This window comes from Columba livia, chromosome 1 (genome assembly GCF_036013475.1).
Source record: "Columba livia isolate bColLiv1 breed racing homer chromosome 1, bColLiv1.pat.W.v2, whole genome shotgun sequence".
In the NCBI taxonomy this organism is placed as follows: Eukaryota; Metazoa; Chordata; class Aves; order Columbiformes; family Columbidae; genus Columba; species Columba livia.
In genome coordinates, this window is record NC_088602.1 from 32121980 (window position 1) to 32141422 (window position 19443).

The following is a 19443-nucleotide window of genomic DNA, read 5'->3' on the forward strand; positions in this document are numbered from 1 at the left end:
GTTGTAGACAGCGATCAGGTCTCCCCTCAGCCTCCTTTTCTCCAGGCTGAACAGCCCCAGTTCCCTCAGCTGCTCCTCACCAGACTTGTGCTCCAGGCTCCTCACCAGCCCCATTGCCCTTCTCTGCACTCTCTCCATCACCCCAATGTCTCACCCGCTCGCCTCACCGCCCGCCACAGGCGAAAGGGGCGTGTCCGTGAGGCGTGGCCACACGGGCAGTGGGCGGGGCCTCCCGGCGCGGCAGGGCCCGGCGCGGCGGCGGTGGGAGCAGGCGGAGGGGGGTGCGGCAGCCCCACCGCCCGCTCGGCATCGCCTGTTGCAGCGCGGCTCCTGGCTGGTAACTATTCCGTAATCATTATAATTAACGGGTAATTCGTTATTTAGTTATTGGATAATTTATTGTTAGTATCATAATTATTTTCATTATTATAATTATTATTATTCCACCCCGGTGCTTACCGAAAGAAAAAGAAAATAAAAGAAAAATTAAGTTGAGCGGCTGGTGACACTGTCCCCAGGCGGCGGAGGCTGAGCGGGGGCTCCCGCAGGGGGTGCGGGGTCCGGGGGGCAGCTGAGGGCGTGTGTGGAGCTCTGTATGGTTAACATACATCCCCCGAGGGGCTAGGAACGGGGCTGCTGGTGTCACACTCTGCCTTAGCACTGCAGCACCCGCTGGCTGGATGGGGTAGCAGGTGTAAATCTGGTGTTTCCTAAAGCAAACTGGGTCGAGCTGAGCCAAACCTCTTCAAATTAATCTCGGAAATATAATTACTTTCAGAAATAGACTCGGCATTGCAGTCCTGGTTCAAGCAAACCCCATTTGATCAAGTGTGAGAGAGATCTTGCCTGGATATAAAAAGTCTGTTGTGAGTGACTTAGAAATGTGGGATAGGGCAGAGAGGGGACTGGACAGGACAGGGAGGGATGGGACACCGAAGTGAAGGCGGTTTTAGCATCTCTGTTACCTGAAAATGATCTCATTAGGTTGCATTTAGGAACTAATGAGTAAGTCTGCATCTGTGTTATGTGAACACTGACCACCAAGCATCGTTTTCTATGTCAAAAACTGCTCTGCTGATACATTCAATCTTAGTATTTATTTATTTTTTAAATTCCTTTTTGTCCACAGGGTCCCGCTAAAGACAACTTCTTTATAGTGGTAATAGTTTTGAGAATTTCTGAAGGGCATTTCCCTTGACTCACTATGGAAATGAAGAAGCTGGTTTGCACGTTGCAGATGACTCTGCTGTTTGTCCCTTGCCTGCAAGGTTAACGTTTCCCTACCAGGCTGGCAGCAATCAATTCCCCTCTCTTTCCTCCGCTTCTGCTCTTCCTTTGCACGTATTCCACTGCAGAAAGTGAGTGGAATAGGCTGAAGGAAAAATTTGGATGTCTTTCACAAAAGAAACTGGGTAAATGAAATTAAAGGTATGGCTGCAACGTCCATAATGAATGCCAGAGGGGAATTGTTTATGTAACAGGCCAAGGCATTTACATTTTTTATGTAATCATCATAGAAGAATCAATACCATGCCCGGGTGATTTATTTTATCATTGGCTTTTGTGCGTAGTAGTGCAAGATTCAAAGCAAAACTTCACAAAGAAGAAATACATCTTACGTGTGTGCCCTGCCAAGGCACAAGGTGAGGTCTCCCCTGTTAGGCTGTAAGCTCGTTTGGGCAGCTCTGGTGTCACTGTTTTTGTGTAGTAGTGACAGTTGCATGTCCACCAAGGTGTGTCCACCCATCCTGGCACCCCTTTCCATGGGAGGCAGAACAGGGGTGTTCATACCTGCGTTTGGATTTGGAGTTAGGGTACAACCAGGGTGAGCATCCAAATCTGGGAGCCCAGACACACTCCTGAGCCTCCTGCTCAGATGCAGGCATGTGTTACTGAAGATGACACCATGAGGAAGGCTAAAAAGACACCTGAAGGATCCCAGAATCCTCCTACTGAAACATTTCTTGTGTGGCGAAATACTGGGTTGCAGTCTTCTTTTGGAGGTAAATGGTTTTATCGAGGTTTTATGACTGGCAATAGGAATAATCCAACAGAACCTTGCCAAAATGTGTAGTTTTTCTTCACAGTAGCACTGAATTCAGCAGGATTAGTAGTTTCACCAACATGCACAAAGCCAAGTGTTTGGTAGGTGGGATGTTGTGTCAGCCTGGGTACAGCAGGTGATGGTACTGTGCTTGGGCTTGGCCAGGTCCCCTCTGCCAGGCATCTGCTGGCCAAGGTGGTAGGAGAAGTCCTTCCCACAGTTCTGTCTCCTGGCTCTGCAGCAATGTCTGCATGTCTGTATGGGCCAGTGCTAGGTGGTATGTGGATCCCAGACTGAACACCCAACTTGTCAAATACCGGAGTGTGCTTTAGGGACCCAGACCACCTGATGGTGCAGAGTGAGGCTGCAGGTTTTGCATCCTGTATTCTGCGAGCGGGATGAAATTTTGCTTTTACAGGGGCCCCTGGTAAAACTTCTCCAAGCTTCACTGGGATTGTTTGTTTGTTTCTTTGTTTGTTTTTTCCTTTCAGATGAGAGGAATGAGGTGGCCTTTGTGTTTGCAAGATCAAGGCCTGACTTTTTGTTTGTTTCAGCATAAAAGACAGTTACAAGAGCTGTGCTTAAAACATCATCTCACTCAAAGGTTTGTGTGAGTTCTCAGTGGTGGGCAAAGAGCCTTCTTCCATTTTCTGTTCCAGAACCTTCCCATGGCTCCCATGGCAGGGGCCGTGACAGCAGCTGTGTGGTGGCACAGCCACCTGAGTGGGTGTCTGGTGTGGCAAGACAGGTGGGAGTGACTGTTGGCTCCAGATCTCCAGTGGTGTCTGGCACTGATCTCCATTGGTGATCTCTCTTGGGTGGCTGGTTGGATGGTGCTTCTATCAGCTGCATCCAAAATTATGCCTCTATTCATTTAATGAATGCTAAAATGTACTGATTATAAGGGAGACGGCCAGCAAGAGTGACTGTCCACTAATGGAGTATGTAATACATCTTATCTCTGATTTAGAAACCAATATGAAGTTCAGATGAAACTCCCTTTCCCACACCACCACATCATGTGGTACTTTCTCACATCCCATCGCTGTCTTTATGACAGACCTTCAGTTCCTGAATTTTCCTATGTACAACTCACACTTCATATAGCCCTTGCTCCATTAAAGGTACAATGCTAAAAAAAAAGTCCTCAGATGACTCAAACCTTCCAGTCACCCATGCAAAATCAGAGAAAGAAGCAGCAAGGAACCACAGGCAGGGCTGTGTTGGGAGCATGTGCTGGGAGATGAGGAACTCAGAGATAAACTGCTGCTCCTCTGCATGTACGTGTGTAATGCGTACAATTGCTAAATAACCAAACTTATTAATTTACATGTTATTTATGAATTTATTTTACAGATTTAGCTCACCAGTCATCAGAAATTATATTATTTTCCTTGTATCAGAGAATCCATATTTTTGTTTTTGATGGCTGGATGAAATAAATGCCAATTGCAATGTTGTGGGTTGCCAAAAAAGAATGATTTTCACCAAGAAGCAGCTAGGACCATGCGGCTAGTCCTACTGGCCTTTAGGATTGGTGACATAGGGAGCACACAATTGGAAAATTCACAAATTGGTAATAGCATTACAAAGCGGACTTGAGGGGTGGATTTCTAAATTGGTGGCGTACTCTGCAAAGAAAACATCAGCTGCTTTTCCTTCAGTATTTTGCTTTTCTCAGGCTCTCCATGTGGGCAGAGACCCTCTGGAGAGTGCCCAAGCAGAGCCCCTGACCAAGCCAGCTCTCAAAAGCCCTAAAGTTGGTCGCACTGCATGCAGGTTTAGGGGCCTGAGTCAGAAACCTTGTGTTAGGGAGGGGAATAATCCCATGTAAACATCTGCAGTCTGTAGCCTTCCTCTTTTCTTTCCTACCTTACCCAGTGACCTGGTGACCCTTAGTATATACAGTGCATTCATTTCGTTCACTCTTAGGGGAAGACAGCTAGTCCAATTTCCTTCTCTCCTATGGGATGATAGCTAGTCCACTTAATCAGCATTTTGAATAAACCTAATTTATTTTTTAATCTGCTGTAGCCTTATTTAATCTGTTTTTATTGTTATCATCCTTATAGTTTTTTTTGAGAGTTTTATTCTGAATCCTTAGTTAACATTTTCCTAGTTTAAAATTAATCCTTGTTGGTTTTCATTATTGAACCTTCAATATTTACTCTTCCTTTCCTGTTGTTATGTTTTAGCACTAGTAGACATTTATTAGATTCTGAATGTACGCCCTTGACTACTACCATTTCAGGAAGCCACTTAAGTTGTTTTGTAAGGTTTTTTCTTTAAAAAAAATCTCAGAAGAAGGTCAAAACAGTTCATTTTGTTCTTGCAAGGCCTTATCTTGCAGAAATTGAACCGTTTTCACTGGGAAGACTCATATGTATGAGCAAAGCAATCAGGTATGTTTTTACATCAGAAAAGTTTCCTTCCTCGTAGCATTGCATTTTAATGTAACCCACTGAACATGAGATTTGGGGGGATGAACGCCAGAGGTCCCTTCTGGCCAGCATAGCCATGGTTTCTCTCAGCCTGGTTAAACTGGGTACCACAGTATGAAAAAGTGTGGTTAAAACCCTAGTGTTGAAGTATTTGTCCAGCAGAGTGGCAGTACATGCCTTTCACATCACACTTAAATCAGCAAGTCCAAAAGGTTTTTGGAAAAGGAGGCCAGCATAATTTCTGGAATTGATTTCCCCAAAGATAAACCACTGTAAAACTGCAGTAAAAAGAATATTTGTTTCAGAGACCTGAGTATTTTACAAAATGTTGTTGTTCCTGTAAGCAGAATTTCTTTCCCCATTATAGTTCCTGTCACTGTGCTGTTATGTTGCCTAACCCTGAAATGAAAGCAGTTTTGTTAACTTTTTGCAAATGCTCATTGCCATGTTGGGGTTGAATTGCCTACCTCTCTCAGGGCAGAAAAAACCCAAACCATACCAAAACAAGAAAAGTTTCATTTTCTTGTGTGTACCAGTAAAAGGGAGCCAGTGTGCTGGGTAAGAGTGGAACTGAATGAAAAAAAATTCTGAAAAAAAGCCAGAGTCACTTTTTTTTTTAATGATAGTTTTTTATGGTCATCATAACAAGGTTAAAAAACAAGGAAAAATGGAAACCCCGGTGTCTGCTGTTAAGCAGAAATCCCACGTTGAATCACTGAAGATGTACCTAAAAACAGTATCTTTAGAAGCAACTTTTTTGTTTCATGATTATATAAAGATAAATGAGAACATTCTCTAATTTTTCTTTTATTGCTTATGGGAAGAACTGAAAAGATGAAATTTCAGTGTGTCTTACAGACAAATGCTTCCTTGCATTTGCAAGAAAATATTTTATGCCATATATCAAAGTCTTTCTACAAACTGTACAACTTTTACCCTACTTTTAAATTCAAAAGCATCTGTATTCCTAAGTGTCAGCAAACTTTTCTAGCATTTATTTCCTGTTGTTTTGTATACAGTCCTTGCTTGCCTGATGTTCTGTTGAGAAAAATATGAAATACAATTTGCAATATTTTTATGGTGAAATATTGGTAATAAAATCTTGAAAATGTAACTAGCACCTATTAGTTAGCTTTGGCAGGCTGTTTTTCTTCCCTTCCCAATATGTTTGCTGTCTTTATGTACAGGCAGGTGTCATGACTTTGCCCCTCAGTTTTTTCTCCTGTGTATCCATGCCAGAGTTTTCAAAATAAAACGTAGATTTCAGATTACCTAGTTTAAGGCATGAATAAAATAGAGCAGTCTCTGAGCAGCTGTGGTCAGAGAGCTGTGCTGTGCTCCTCTACGTCCCAGGGAAGAGGATGCATCCAGGCTTTCTGGAAGATCTGCAGACTAGAAGTTCATGGAAGTCCTCAGGTTCTGGATCTCAGAGTTCACCCAGTTCCACGCAGGGTTAGAGAAAACAGCAAAGACCACACAGCATAAGTGGAAATAGCTTGAATTACGTTTTGCAGGCACAGTGAGGCCATTTGCATGTTAGTGACTTGGTCAGCTTGGCTTTAATGAGCAAAGGTAATCAGAACTGTGATAACACAGGAAGTATGAGCAGGGTCACGCAATGAGCAGGAACAGAACATTTATTTTTGCCTATGAATTAAAATGAAGTAGTTTATGCGTTCTTTAAAAAAAACACTTTAGTTTCTCCTAGCAGTTCTATTTTAAAATACCCAGCTTGACATTTCTCCATGAGCATGTTTACCCATTGGATTGGACTCTGCTCATCAGGGGGGTCCTCACCATCCACTATGTTGTAAGGCTAGACAGAGTAACTCCTAGCTTTGATGAGCTCCCCTTGCTAAAAAGACCCAAAATCAGAGGCAAGCATCCTCCTCACCAGGTACCCAAAGCCAAGTACCTCGCCAAGCCTACTGTTTGGGTTGCCTCCATAAAGAAGCCATCCCTGAGTTGGTGAATGAGCTCCCTTGTATCTGGTGGGAGAGACCTGCGATGCCATCAGGTGGTAAGCCCAGGGGCATCTGCTGCCTTTGAAGTGGTGCAGTAATTACACAGACATCAGATGGACAGATGGGGTAAGTGGACACTGTGGCAGAGGAATTAACACTGTGCTGCTCCCTTCCTGACGAGCTGGGGTCATTGGCCACTGAAGGTGTCCCATGCTCACGAGACTGCGTTTCTCAGAACTAACACCAACCATAAACTCTTTAAAAAGAAACTGTCTTGAAATACACATGTCAGCAGGGAGCCTGATATTTGCAAAAGTTGTTGTGGTTTAGGTAGTACTAGAGGTGTCAGTATGCACAGGGCATTTGGAACAAATAATTAAAAAAAAAAAAGTCCTGCAAAGGGAAAAGAATGTTTTGCACATTTTGCCTCTTGATGATGGTTAATGTTTTACAGGATGAGGCAATAATCAGTTTCTTTATTGTTATATTGCAAACACAGTTCTTATATTGTCTGTTTTCCTCAGAGAGATTTCTAGGTCAAGAAAGAGATACCAAAGGAGAAATACTTCCCAGAAAATGAGAAAGAGATCTATAGTCATCAGAGAAGGAAAATGTGCTTACTAAAAATCCTTCAGATCCACCTTTAATCTCCTGTAAGTAACAGGATAACTGATACATTTTACACCTGATTTCTAGTATCAGAAATTGTTAATATATCACATTTCGTAAGAAATGCCACCCTTCCCCTGCCTTCTTTTCATTTTGAGTGTTCATTGAGTTAAAAAGGCAGTGCAGGCTTAGTGCTGTGATACACCAGTAAGCCCCAGTATTTTTGTGTGGATGCTACACACATAAAAGAGAAAATTTTTCAAACCAATTCAAAAGCAGATGTCAGGTGAGGACTGGCATTTTACACTGATTTTCAGATAACCCCTGCTGGCTGTCCTTGCTGCAAACCTGCCAGTGCCCAAGCGTTTGCCTTTGTCTGCAGTTCTCATTTGCGTCCCAGTGTCCAAACTTCATCAACATCCACTTTCACAATTACATGCCTCCCATAGACAAGCAGGAAGTCAGAAGAGGAAGGACTGCGCAATGGTTAGACCACTATTTCAAACCGTGGGTGATCTCTCTCAGATGTATATACTAAAAATATATATTTTTCTAAATAAGAGAAGTAAAATACATTAGTCAGTGGCAGCTCAGTTGCTACCAGCATTTGAGCCAGGTTCTTTAGGCAAACTCAGGTATTTCTGCCTTGCTCTGCTTTCAGTGTCTACATAGCCTTAGTTAAATTTGTTTGTGCAACCAATGGTAATCAGAAATCCTAGTAGCTGCAAGAGAGGTTTCCCTGTAGGCTGTGACCACTATGTATCTGCCATGTATTTATCATCTCATCCTTCCTCTCACAGCCTTTCTTGTGGGGAGATTTGAGGCCTCTCCTGTGTTGTCCCAGGTGCACACAACACATGCAGTGGCATGTCCCAGAAATCTTAGACAGAAACACACAGCCTTTGCTTAAATTGTGACTTATTTTGCAATGGCAGGTAGGAGGACATGCAGAAAAGATGGCCTTAAATAAAAGCTGGGGTTTGTGGCTGCAGATAACCTGTGTGCTGGGAAGGAAGGGAGACCACAAAACTCTGCAGAAAGGCTGCAGAGCAGCTGATACACAGGCTTTTACCAAATGCATAGTAATTTTTCTCTCATTCATGAGTCAACATCTCTTGCATCCTTTGCTGCAACATACCCTTGGGCATAGAGTAGCTGGAGCATCATAGTTCACATGCCAGCTGTCCTCATGGTGCCTCATTCCTGTGGCTGTGGCCAGAAATGCACCCATCAAAGGCGTGTGCCTGTGCTCTAAGTAGAGAAAGCTCTCAGTACTGAAATCTCACTGTGATATGGAAATACACTTGCTTTTAAAATGAAAGGTAACAGCTCTTCAGCTTTGGAGGAAACAGAGATTACAACATACAGCTGAAACTACTGAGGAAATGTAAAGAGGCTGAACTAAATGAGGTGGTGGATGCCCCATCCCTGGAGATATTCAAGGCCAGGCTGGACAGGGCTCTGAGCAACCTGATCTAGTTGAAGATGTCCCTTCTCATTGCAGGGGGGTTGGACTAGATGAGCTTTGAAGGTCCCTTCCAACCCAAACTATTCTATAGTATTTGCAAAGGCACCTGTGAACCCTCTTGTTTAAATGTGATTTGCTAGTCAGAGCCTGCAGCATGCTGTTGAAGATGCACTTACAGTATCAGTGTGCTGCACATGAGCATGGTGAATCTTTGTGAAATGAATCAGGACAAGGTTGGTTTGTAGGGGTTCATTGCAGGCCATCAGAGACACCCCCCAGTTTTCCTTCCTCTTTCTGTTGCAGGAACAGCTCATGTGCAGAGGAGGGAGAGGGACCAGGGCCAGCTGTTGGGATTTTCTTCAGTGTAAAATCTTTGTGTGGCTCTTCTATAGTTTGGCTGTCTAGTGTTTCTATTGGCTAAAATGCATATTTGGTTACACCTACTCAGTCATGTAATATATAATGCTGTGAAGAGCTGAAGAACATATTTTGTTATACCAACAACTTAGATACTTTCCACATGAATGCTTAAGAAAGGATTTAGAGTTACTGTCATGTAGGAAACTCATTGCTGCTCATGTGAAGCTCTTAACTCACCAGGTAGGAAAAGGCAAAGAAATGCCTGAAGGAGCGTTAAACCAGCCACAGCAAGTTTGACCAGGAGGCAGACTGCTCCTGCCACTCTTGACACTGAACCCTCTTTCCCTTGAGCTATTCAGTGGTTGTGCCAGTTTTTTATCTCAGTCTCATTGCACTTGTCCTGTGTGCCTGTTCTTCGGCCCTGGCTGGCAAAGGGGTGGAAATAAAAATTGAAAATGGTCCTGCTTTCTTCTCCCCTCACCATTTGTGGCTCTCTGAATGATGGTGGTAGAGCAAACCATTCTTCCATTTGTCTCTTATATCTGATTTCTCTTACCTCCCTCCCTGTCTCATCTGGGATAGTTCAAGCCCTTCGGGGAAGCTTTTTTTCTTATCTTCTGTCTTTCTTCATTCCTGGAACCACAGTGCCCAAAGGCTCCAGGAGCTCTTGTAGAAACCAGCTCTAGGAACAAAGAAAACGCCAAGATGCAAAGGAGATAAAAAGCTGAGTGCCCAGGAGGATTCTGGAAGAAAAATTCCTGGCTGCATTACTCATTCCTCTGTGCAAACCTGAGGTGCCAGGGAAGATGTTTTCTGGCCAGCACATCACAGTGACTGAGGCTATTTTCATCCCTGAGCAGTAACATGGCTCATTGTACCTAGTCCTGAGTTTTGGAGTGGACTTCATGGCCAGTCTGTACATATTGCCTATGGTAGCACTTGCCAGGTGTGTCTTTGCCACCAGCTTTGGTGGGAACATGTCCAACAAAACATGACTGTCAACATCGGAGGGATGTGTAGGTACCCCAGTCTCTGGAGATCTGCAGAGGACTCACATTGCAGCCTCCTTGGCTCAGTCCTTGTGGCCATGGAGCATGCAAAATGCTGCCAGCACTGTGAGGTGTCAGAGCTGTGGGAGGACACCATCTCACACTGACAGAGCACCAAGAAATCCTTCTACCCAGGTGGTATTCCTGGTGCCCATGCTTCCTCTGCGTGCCCTCAGTTAACCTCTGTGAGGTGTGCAGAGGAGACTGAGGCAAAGAATAAGCTTCCCTAAATGGCTGTCAGCTATTTGGGAAGCTGGTCTGATTCCATCCACCCCCTGTCTATGGACCATCACCTTTCCCTCATCCTTGCTGCTGCCACAGGACAGGCACCAGCCCCCTGCATGCCTGTGTCTGGTCCTTGGCACAACTTCAGCTGCCTAGCCAGAGCGAATGATGGCGGGGCTGCTGGCCATGCTTCAGTTGCCTGAACCAGACAGTTGTCCGCCTCCAGGTCATGACATAAACTGGCCAGTGGTATCATCTGCAGAGATTTCCTTCGTCTTGAATGTGTTCAGGGGTCTGTGTCCCCACAATATGGGATGATGGCGTTTGCCATTAATTCATTGCATGCAACACTGATAAATATTGGAGAAGGAGCTAAACAGATCTGCCCAAGGTCATCTCCAAAGCCAGCCTGCTCATTGGCACAGCTGTATAATGAGGGGTGGAAAGTGGGCAGCAATGCTGGCTGGGAGCAGGACTCCTGACACTGTCCCTTTTGGGGTTTCAGATTAGGGGATGGGTTGTGTGCTCTTGCTCCCTACATGTCAGTGAGTGCCTAGAAAAATGGACCTCACTGTTGACTTGGGGCTGACCTGCAAGGATTCTGTGGTCTGTGCATTTATTTAGTGGGGTGCAGAGCTGAATATTGTTAAGCACTATTGATCCTTGGACTGTTTATGCGGGGGGTTTCTGGGCAGCTGCCTGGAAGAGTTTGTTCTTTTTCCGTCATCTGGAAGAGCAAAGAAGACACTGGCTGGGATTATTAGTGTGTCTGTCACTTGGATAGCAGAGGGCTTATCTCCTGGCCCTGGCCTGTAGACGGCCTTGGTTTCCACATTCCTGATGCCACTGATGAACACACAAGATCATTACGGTGGTGGAGTTTTCATTTGCTACCATATTGTTTAACATTTATGTTTCTCCTGTGCCCCTTGAATGCTGTGTCAAAAGAGTAATTAATATTTGTTTCAAGTTTATCTGTCTTTTAGGTAACACTAAAACTAATGTTTTGTGCTCCTTTTCAAGAACAGTTGTTTAGGGGCTTTTCTGAGTCTTCTGACTTTTGAAAACATACCTGATGACTTTGCCTCATTGGCTTTCAATGTGCATTAGCCATAGCAGCACAGAAAATGAAGCAGCTAAGTGAGGATGAGGAGATGAGAAACTCGTCTCCTTGTCTGAGGATGAGTTCTGTCTGTCTACTAGCACTGATATGTATGATACCCACTGGTAGCAACACAAGCAGCTTCTATGTGAGCAAACTCATGCCACATGATACACATCTGACACTTCACAGTAAGTACTTGCTTATGAGTTGTGCATCTTCCATCTCTCTGTGTTCCCTCAAAGATCTTCCACTTTAAGCAGTCAGCAAAATTAAAGTCTAGTTTTCTCTTTTACAATATGTGCCTTCTGTATGACTGCTAACTTAACTATTACCCCAACATAAAGATTCTTCCTGACCATATTTTACTCAGATGCTAAATACATTGTTTGCTAAAATTTGTCCAGGCTGCCTCAAACTTTTGCTCAGATGTGCAAAGCCTCACAACCTTGGCCACCATTTCTGTCAAAGCCCAGCTGCTTCTCTATATAGACTTCTATAACAGAATTGGAACATATCTTTGGAGGAATACCCTTCAATTGCCTTGCAGAGCTTATTGACATCTTTCCCACCTTAGCTGAGCCTCCAAGAGGTGTCAGTGCCAAGCACTTGGACAGGAAGGAGTTTGACCAGCAAGATGAAAAACAAATGCAAGGAAAACCTTGTTTTTTCTTATTTGAGATAAGCAAAGCTGATACTGAAAACATGAAGGAATCATAACTGGGATTTTGTGGGGCTTGGGCTGATGCAGAATTTCAGCTAAGACCAGCTGCAAGTGGTATTCATGATTGCTAGAAGGGAGAGATGGGCAGAAATGTCTCCCCATTCCCAAGCTTTTTCCCCTCATATTTGTCAGTTTATGTGTGTCATGGATGGGATTCATCACAAATACAGGCTCTGACTCGGAGTTTTTCTTAATTACCATGTAAAAACATTTACTGGGACTAGATTTGTTGGGAAAGAGTGTGGCCTTGTCTGCACTCCTTTTCCAAAACCACAGATGCACCAACTAAGAGTTTGCTGGATTCAGGACCTTTGTGGAAAACCTGACCTCAGATACCTCCTGTGTTTAATTTCCATTCCCTCATCTGCCGGAGGGTGGTGAGTCCTCCTGAGGCAGAGCCAGAAGCAGAGCTGGGTCTGCAAACACACCTGCAGCAAGGCTGGAAATGAAATCCCCTTGGTTCAGGCATTTGTTGTCTAGATTCTGTAATTCTGTACTGAGATTTTTTTTTTAATGTACTGTAGGAAGACAGCAAGTTCCTCCAAGAGGAAGCAAATTTCCCCTCCCAACAAGGAACTAATAACTGTTTGTATGGGTTTCTGAGCAGCAGTTTCTGTGCAGAATTTCAGGATGTTGACCCCCCCCACCCCGGCTTGGAAAATGCAGGTGAGAGGATTCAAAAGAAGTGGAGCTTCTGAGCTGAATACCCTTAGAAATATTATGAACACTGGTAGAACAGCACTGTGTGAACACAAGCAAGCAGAAACTACTAGGGCAGGAGTCAGGGAGTGAGGAAACAGCAAGAAGAAGCGGGAGAAGGGAAAAAATACAGAAAATGTGCCAAGGGAAAATGAAATAATAAAGGGAAACATGACAAAAGAAGAGGAAGAGATACAAGAATGTAACTTTTACAGAAGCTGAGTGAGAAAAGCAAAAACAAAACAACAAAAAACCCCAACCAAAACAAAAACAAGAAAACCCCAAACAAACAAAAGCCACAAAAACAACTCACACCAAATAAACAAACAAACCCCCAAAACAAGCAAGCAACCAACCACAGAAAAATAAACTAAAAGTAAAGCAAACAGCCTAGGAGGTAAAAATTTTCTACCTTTAAAAACGTATTAAATCAAAACATAATGATAGATTGTACAATAAGGTATGTATGCAACATTCCTGCATGAACATGATATTTTGTTCAGTCCTACAGGTGTTTGTATACAGATTTCTGTCTGAATCCAAAGCAAATTGAATTATTATTTCCTTGGCAAAAAGCCACCTTTGGAGAACTTGTTCGGGAGAGCAGCTTCATTTATAATTGTGGGGGATATTTTCCTGCCATCACATCACTTTGCAGCAGAAGACAGGTACTTGAAATTTTGGCAGTGGGTGGTAGCGCCTGGGTTCCCAGCAGAAGAGCTTTATCTTTGCTGTGACAGCTGCCCTGGGCACATGGTGGAGCCTGGTGTTCACATAGTGGACAGGGGCAGGGGCCTGGGGAAGCCCATTTTACTACCAAGCCCAAGCCCATTCTCCAAATATAGAGTGAGAATGAGGCTGTTAAGTGTAACAGATAAATGAGAAGGTTGGTTAACTATGACACAGCTTTTGCCAGATTCAAATTTTCAAAAATTATGTCTTTGTTTCCTCCCAGCTTTGCAAAAAAACCATAAAAACATTAAAAATAAAACATCTGTTCCATCTGTTTCTCCATGCTTTTTACTCCTAGAAGCTTCTGGCCCATTGAACCATCAAAGTCACATTTTCATACTTTCCCCCCCTGATCACGAAGATAAAATATTTCCTTAAAGAAAATCAGAGCAGCTAGAAAACAGATTTTGGGTTGAGTCAGGGTCTGAACAAAACTCTGGTTTTCATAAGAGCGCAAAACAACCCCAAACCATGAGAGCCAACGTTGTTGCAATAGCCTCTGCAAATGACTCTTCTGGACACGTATCCTCCTGGAAATGGGTTTATGACCTAGCGGAGTCACTGCTGGTCTCTGTTCACAACGTGGGATTTGGGCACTTTCCCAGGAGACCCATGGTTGCCTGCCCTCCTTGTGTGGGCCATGGCTATTCCATTGGCTAATAGTGGCCAGGCTCTCCCAACCTCTTCTTTTCTCCACCCCACCAAGTAAAAGCTAAGATTAGCTCATGCACTGTTATTAATATTTCAGTAATACTCCCTGTTGCAACAAATGGATGGTTCTGCTCAATAATTCATGGCTGGGCGTAGCTTATTAAATTTGTAGTGGGGTATACACTTTCATGTTATTTATTTATTGTTGCTTTCATTTTACAGTTGTTTTTTTCCCCTGCTATTTCATTTTTCACTTGCTTAAATGCGTCTCCTTCAAAGTTCAGACTGCTTGCAGGAAATTAATCTTCTTCCTTATGCCTTTTAAGTAAGGCTAAGCTCCTACCGCAAGGGTCTGGGACTGGGCCATAAGGAAGACTTTCAGACACCGTAATTTCAGAGCAGGCGATCCCTTTGAAGCAAAGTCACTTTGGGGCTTTGGTACCAAGTCTGACAGCCCAGAGTTCATCCCTGGCCTCATAGCTATCTGCTTTTTGTTTCACAGGGATTCTGGCTCCTTCTGCTGAGGGAACAACCTCCTCCAAGACCAGCAACTGATTGTTGCCCGATCTCCTCTCCTAATCACCCACACATATGTTTTGACTGGTTGTACCCCCTGCTTAGGAGTGATCTTTTGCTTTGCTTTGTGGAAACAGACTACTCATAGCTTTTTTGATCTTTGTGGCTCATCTTTATTACTAAATAAGACAGCCTGTCAGTGAAACTGAAATAAAGATTGCCTTAGAAGACTCATAGCCAGGTTTTCAGAGTTAAGGGGTTGGAAACCAAAAGCTGCACAAGCATATAAAATCACAAACCAGTGTCCTAGCCTATGTTTAACAGGACATTATCCTCCTGGCCATTCTTATGCCCAGCTCCAGGGAAAAGGGTATACTTTGGAGAGCCACTGCTTCTCAGAATGACCGCACCAAAACCACACTTTTCGGTATGGGGGAACTTCCTTTTATGTGCCTCTGTCTCCAGACATGCCAGCATACAAGCCTAGATGTCTCTCTCAGCCCAAGTGTAAATGCCTTTTTGCTGGTTTGAATTGGAGGTTATCAGCTCTGCTTTGTGGCAGAAGTTTCCCTTCGTTTCCTTCATGCCTGTGTAGCACGGGCCACCACCCTCCATGCTACCTTCTCCTTTCTCCTCTGGCTCCATGTAGCAGCTGTACAGGGCGGTACTGGCAATGCTGATACAAGAGGTCCATGGGAGTCGGTGGGTCCTGGCATGGAGGATCGTGATTGCATGGGGATCGGAGATCCTATGTCTTAGGGAGGGAGAACATGGTGGCAGATGAAGCCCTGCAGGGGTAGGTCTGTCCCCTCCTTCTTGCATGACCAGAGTGAGACAAAGAATGAGAAGCTCTTGTTGCACCAATAGATATTTCATGGTATCATGATTTCCTCCCCCAAAAGACCCCAATATCTGTGCTGTGACAGGTTCAATGTGATCACCCATCATTGCTTTACATTCTCAAGGCTTTTTCTAGCAGATGTAATGCAGGGAGCATGCAGTGTAAAAGGTATTATTTTCACATGCATCCTGCAGAGCCCCTAGTCTTTAGCATTCTCCTGCAGAGATCACACATGGCATTTCAGGATATATTGCTAACACAGACAGTCCAAGCAGTGGGTCAAATTACCTCCCCCCACTTGAGCACACGCCATCAGAGTAATGACTTCTGCTTCACAAGGACTCATTTACCTTTCAACAGCATTTAAGTACTCAGGGTCCATTTTCAGAAACAAGGCAGGCATTTCAGTACCTAAATCACTAGTGGCTACAGAAGTGTCACTGACTTTAATAGGAACAAGAACAGGGTCACACGAAATAAAGGTGTGATTCAGATAGCATCAAAATGTAGTGGGAATTAGATCAGGTCCTCTGTACTTACATAAAAGCAAGATTTTATTTTTTTTAAATGAGATCACTTTTAAATAATTTCCATTAATTTTTATTTGCCCTAGTTTGTCATTGATCAGGAGGTTCTTCTCAAAGGGTTAATTTAAAATTGTGCTGTCATTAAAACAAAGATACTTTGCAAGGTCCACAGGAAGCTTTCACTGTCAGCCTGGAAGATCTGTGATGCTGTTCCTGCTTTTCTCCCCACCATACCCATCCCATCCAGTGTATGTCCTTGGATGGGGGACCTGTCCACAACTCATGACTGTATCGGCAGTGGCAATGAAGGTGTTGCATTATACAAATATGATTTTGCAAAATAGCGGCTTTTGTAGACACTCATTCCCTGAAGCAGAAGCAGTCTGCAGGAAGGCAAAGGTCTTGGGAAACTGCAGTGGGCAATTACAAATGTAAGAGCCAAGAGGTGGTTGTGCCAGAAAGGCCCCTGCAGGAATACCCTTCCCTAGTTCTCACAAGGAAAATGTTCCCCTACAGCAGACCCCAGCTCTCTCCTCAGCTGGGGACCCCTACAAACCCTCTCTGGGCTGCCAGAACCAAATTCTGCCATGTACAATGAAACTGCTGTACCTCTTCTTACACAGATGCCCCATTTCCTGTGAATATAATTCCCATTCATTGGCAGAAATGGGATAGGTGGCTCCTGCAGACTTGATGGCCTGAGAAAGCAAGCAGTCACCACCTTTCCTAAGGGTCCATGAGGCACCCAGGGGTGAAGATGAGAGCCCATCGGCAAGCCAGGACGCAGGAGTGGACACACGCTGCCATGCAGAGCTGCAGGGCTGTCTCAGAGGCAGAGGAGAGCTGAGACTGCAGTAGAGGAGGAGAAAAGCCGTGCAAGGGTTTGACACCTGCGGTGACACGGTCTGGATGACCTGCAGCAAAGCGTGGTTGCATTGCAGGGACAGCAGGATGATGGTGCCAGTGTTGTAAGAGGTGGGTGGAAAGAAAGGTCTTTCAGGCACATGGGAAAGGGTTTTGAAGTGTTTTAGTGGTGACAACGGAAAAGAAAGAGTTGGTTTTGACCTGTTCTGCTGTGGCTCTGGGGCATGATCTGTTTATAATTATAGTCTTCCTCTGTGAGTGATTAGACACAGGGCATGTTAATTTATGGTACTTAATTTGTAGACAATCTTAGCTGTTTCCTAATGTTTTTACCTGTAACTGGAGGAACATCCCTCTCTAGCTCTTCTGCCTTTTATGCAAGCAAACTTCCAAGTATCTTCATTGGAATTTTGGCCCTAAGACTTGAGCTGTAAGTCAAGTGTGTTATTTTTTTAATGCAGGACAGTAATGGACATCTAACTTAGTAGCACAGTGCATCCTGTGCTACACCATCTAGGCTGTTGCTAACCATAAGCATACTTTATTGCAAAATACAAGCTATTTATATTGAAGAGTTATGATTCAGCACACATCTAAGAAACTGATACTATAATGATTTCCTGCAGCATTCTGCCCCATGTAACAAATCACAATAGAGAGCTCATTGTCATACATTGTCAGCAATACCACAAGCAAACATCACACAGGTATAAGTTAACCAGGTACAGGTAGGAGTTAACTATTGCACCATACCGGTTAAATGTATTCCAATCCTGGCAAATAAAATTGTTATTTGTGTGATGCTTCCCAGATGCACAGCACAGCATTTAAATAATGTGTTGTAATGACAGGACTTCAGCTGGGGTTGTGTGTAAAGACTACTTAAGTTTAATAATGATTGGAGAGACAGCATTATTAGGTATACAGAGCAATTTTCCAGTAGGTCTTGAAAAGGGAATGGGACTTATGGTCCACATGGCAAATATGTAAAAATCTTTTGTTTATATGTGCCATATAACTCCATCATATTTTAAATTTCATCCGCACTGTCCTTGTATTTCGAAGCTTGTTAGAGCACTGGTTTAGCACAGCTGGTGCCTATTGGTATGTACTGGTATGAATCAGTGCTGTGTACTGGTGACACAATATAGAGCTCAGTTTGAGTGAGATGAATATAAAATATCATACGCTAGTGTGGAAAATCTGAGTCCCTCACCTACCTCTGCATATGCTATAATAACTCAAGAGAGGATGTTAAGAGTGCTTAGCAAACACCTCTGATAAGGAAACACCCGCCACTAGTTTTCCTGTGCAAGTAAGATGTTAGATTTAAGGCATGCAGTGTAATACCAAATAACGGTGCGGTATTATCCATATGGTGACCTTTTCCCTATCTCAAAAGAGGTTTTGCAGCATTTTAGGAGATGATGTGGAGAGCAACAACAATTATTAACAGTTTGGAAAAAGTCTGTAAGAAAGAAGTTGGGGCAAACCATTGGGTTGATGTTAAATATCCTAGAAAACAAAGAAGAGGAGCTATGGCACAGTCTATCAAATAATGAAATACCACAGGGGAGGTATTTTTCTAATAGAAAAAAGGTCCTCTATAAAAAAAAAAAAGCCTGTGTCGAGGGTTAAGATTGCGGGGTGACTATAAAACCCTGGCAGATGTATTGTTAACCCCCTCTCCCCCCCCCACTTCCCCCTCCCTCTCCCCCCTTTTCACTAAGGAGAGGCGATTGGAAGGAAAAGAAGCACAGAGTGAAGAGAGTTGGAAAAAATTAAAGATGTTTTACTAATGAATAGAGAAAATAATACAAAATATACAAAACCAATCTTGAAAGTCTCAGCAACTGCAGAGCCGGCACCCGAAGTCCTGGATTAGACTCTGCAGCCAATCGGAGCTGGATTCAGTCTCTCACTAGGCCTCAGTTCGCAGGGACGACTAGCAAGGTCCTCTTCTAATGTCGGCCATAAGCAGAAGGGAAAAGGGAAAAGCAACACGAGATCCTCATGATCTCCCACTTTTATATGAAGTATTCACGTGAATGGAATGTTATACCCAGTTGGTCAGTTTCTTGGTCTCTTTCTTCTTGGTCTCTTTCTTCTCGTCGCCCCTCTCGCGAGATGTCCATCTGTGCTTATCATTAAATTTGCATTCCATTGATAGGTTTACCAAAACATGTGTCTGGTGCTCCAGGAAAATGCAGTTAATATGAAGGCTTTAGCTGACAGGCAAAATTCACTGAAAGAGAAACTTGTTTTTAGCAAAACCAGGACATTCCACCCCTTATAATATGCCATTCACTGAATGCTTAAACCTTATCAATACAATCTAATTAATCACTACTACTATATATATATACATATATACACAGGAGTAATTAATCTTAATCAGTGGACCATCCTTTGAAAAGTTCATTAAGTTCATTTTGTCACAACAGTCTCCCAGGGCAGGAAAAATGGTACAAGTGCATCTCATGACCACTGTTTGTGGGTTAAAGATATCAACTTCAAAGAAGTTGTCAGGCGCCACTCGAAGAAGCTAGCTCTGGTTTCATCATCACTGTTTTGATCTGAAAAACACTTATTAAACACTGTTAGTATGGCAATTCACATCATGCAGT

General features: G+C 43.6%; 1 protein-coding gene across 1 annotated transcript in view; it reads left to right on the forward strand.

Moving 5' to 3' along the window:
* The first annotated feature begins 232 nt into the window (after positions 1 to 232).
* The window catches only part of LCP1 (lymphocyte cytosolic protein 1), a 59117-nt gene continuing 39906 nt past the window's right edge, over positions 233 to 19443 (forward strand). The window contains exon 1 of the mRNA XM_065054056.1: positions 233 to 337. The gene's annotated coding sequence lies outside the window, so the exon portion shown is untranslated. The remainder of the gene's footprint in view (positions 338 to 19443) is intronic.